The sequence below is a fragment of the Mandrillus leucophaeus genome, unplaced genomic scaffold (genome assembly GCF_000951045.1).
Source record: "Mandrillus leucophaeus isolate KB7577 unplaced genomic scaffold, Mleu.le_1.0 Scaffold155, whole genome shotgun sequence".
Taxonomy (NCBI): Eukaryota; Metazoa; Chordata; class Mammalia; order Primates; family Cercopithecidae; genus Mandrillus; species Mandrillus leucophaeus.
In genome coordinates this window covers 1,751,697-1,754,315 of record NW_012101532.1, presented here as the reverse complement: position 1 = coordinate 1,754,315, position 2,619 = coordinate 1,751,697, and positions in this window count along the sequence as shown.

The following is a 2,619-nucleotide window of genomic DNA, read 5'->3' as shown; positions in this document are numbered from 1 at the left end:
AACAAAAGGAAAAGGTTGAAGTGATTTGAATGTGGAAGCTGGGGAGCTGGACCTCACACCCCTGAGAAAGGGTGCTACTGGCTGGTGCTGGTGCTATCCATCTTGGTAGTAGGAGTGGGAGGGAAATTAAGTGATGAGGCTAGTTCCACAAAAGTTGAACAAAACTACTAACTGGATTCAATCATTGCTACAGAAAAGAACTGCTAAAGTGAAGAAGCACTTCCGGAATAACTTACACACACACAGGAACAGGAAGAAAAGAAGCCGATGGGATACAAGTACAAAGTCACATCCACTCTGGTGCTGTCTCTAGGCTGAGAAAGGACTGGAGTTGTCACCAGTAATCAATTTCTGTCCTTCCTGGTAGAGTGAGGAGGGGAATATCTTTTTTTTTTTTTTTTCCCGAAATGCAGTTTCTCTCTTGTTGCCCAGCCTGGAGTGCAATGGTGCGATCTCAGCTCACCGAAACCTCTGCCTCCCAGGTTCAGGTGATTCTCCTGCCTCAGCTTCCCGAGTAGCTGGGATTGCAGGAATGTGCCACCACGCCTGGCTAATTTTTGCATTTTTAGTAGGGACAGGGTTTCTCCATGTTGGTCAGGCTTGTCTCGAACTCCTGACCTCAGGTGATCCATGGGAGGGGAATATCTTTACAAAGTTAGATCCTACTCTTAGGTAAACAGGAAGAGGGCAAGGGGCTTTTCTTTCACAGTTGTCTCCCCTTATCCATGGGGGATAGGTTCTAAAACCCCCACTGGATGCCTGAAACCATGAATAGTACCAAACCCTATATATACTATGTTTATTCCTATGCATACATACTTGTGGTCAAGTTTAATTTATAGATTAGATATAGCACAATGGACTTTGGGGCCATTATTAAGATAAGGGTTACTTGAACATAAGTACTGTGATACTGCAACAACTGTTCTGATAACTGATGCAGGTACTAAGTGGCTAACAGGTGAGTAGTATAGACAGTATAGCTATGCTGGACAAAGCATTCACGTCCCAGGTGGGGCACAGCTGATCAGCATGAGATTTCATCATGCTACTCAGAATGGTGTGCAACTTTGGGAGGCCGAGGCATGCAGATCATGGGGTCAGGAGATCGAGACCATCCTGGTCAACATGGTGAAACCCCGTCTCTACTAAAAATATAAAAATTAGCTGGGCATGATTGTGCGTGCCTGCAATCCCAGCTACTCGGGAGGCTGAGGCAGGAGAATCCCTTGAACCAGGGAGCCGGAGGTTGCAGTGAGCCGAGATCGTGCCACTGCACTCCAGCCTGGCGACAGAGTGAGACTCTGTCTCAAAGAAAAAAAAAAAAGGTATGAATTGCTTATTTCTTAAATGTTCCTTGTAATACTTTTGGGCTGCAGTTGAACATGGGTAAATGAAAACACAGACGGCGAAACTGCAGATAAGAGGGAACTCCTGTATCTGCTTCTTCTCAGTTGCCTTCTGCTCAAAATAATCCTTATACCAAAGTGGCATATTTTGAGGGGGCACATTCTGCTACCCTTCAAAATGTCATCAACAGCATCCCTGTAGTTACAAAAACATGCCTTTGAGACATTCTTTGGGAATATGCAATGCAACGTTAATATAAGGAGGGAAAATTCTGGCTACAAATAGGACACACATGGAGTAGACCGTGTGACTTTTGGAGCATTAAGGGCACTCAGCTCAGCTCTGCGGGGCACAGATGATGGGTAAGAACCCTTGTAGTTGGCTGGGTTTGGAGTGTGCCCTGCATAGAGAGCATGCATCTCCCTTCTCCTTCAAACAAGAAAGAGAGAAGAGTTACTGCAGTGGAAAAATCTCACATCCAAGGGCAGGTGGTAACTCATGTTGTTACCTACACAGTAGGTGGGTTTGATTGCTTTGCGGGTTGTGGTACAATGACCAAAACCAAGGAGGATTTAACAAGAGGATTTTATTCCTTGCAACAAGTAAGGAGGATACTGGGAATAGTCCCCAAAACAGTGCCTCCCCTAACAAAGATGAAAACATGTTGGGAGGCTGAGACAGGCAGATCACAAGGTCAGGAGTTTGACACCAGCCTGGCCAACATAGTGAAACCCTGTCTCTACTAAAAACACAAAAAATTAGCTGGGCGTGGTGGTGGGGGCCTGTAATCCCAGCCACTCGGGAGGCTGAAGCAGAATTGCTTGAACCCAGGAGGCAGAGGTTGCAGGGAGCCAAGATCACACCATTGCACTCCAGCCGGGGAGACAGTGCGAGACTCCATCTCAAAAAACAAAGATGAAAACGTGGCTTTTGTTGGGTTGGCTGGTTGAGTCGTTGTATGTAGAGGTGAAGCCAAGGCAGGGCAGGTGCAGTGGCTGGTCATACTTCTATATACATTGCATATGGAGAAAATGCTGCTTAAGCTCCTCCCTGGGTGGAGTTTTTAGTATAGTAATGAAGGAAATTGGTCAATGCCCAACTCACACATCTCTGGATCAAACTGGTTTTTGTTTTGCCAGGACTGGTCTTCCTTCTGGAACTTTTCTGAAATAACAAGAAGTCAAGATGCCACAGTCGCCAGTGGGCACTCTTTGACATTGCCAACCTGAAAACCCAAGGACTCTAGTGACAATGTCAGCGTTCCAACTC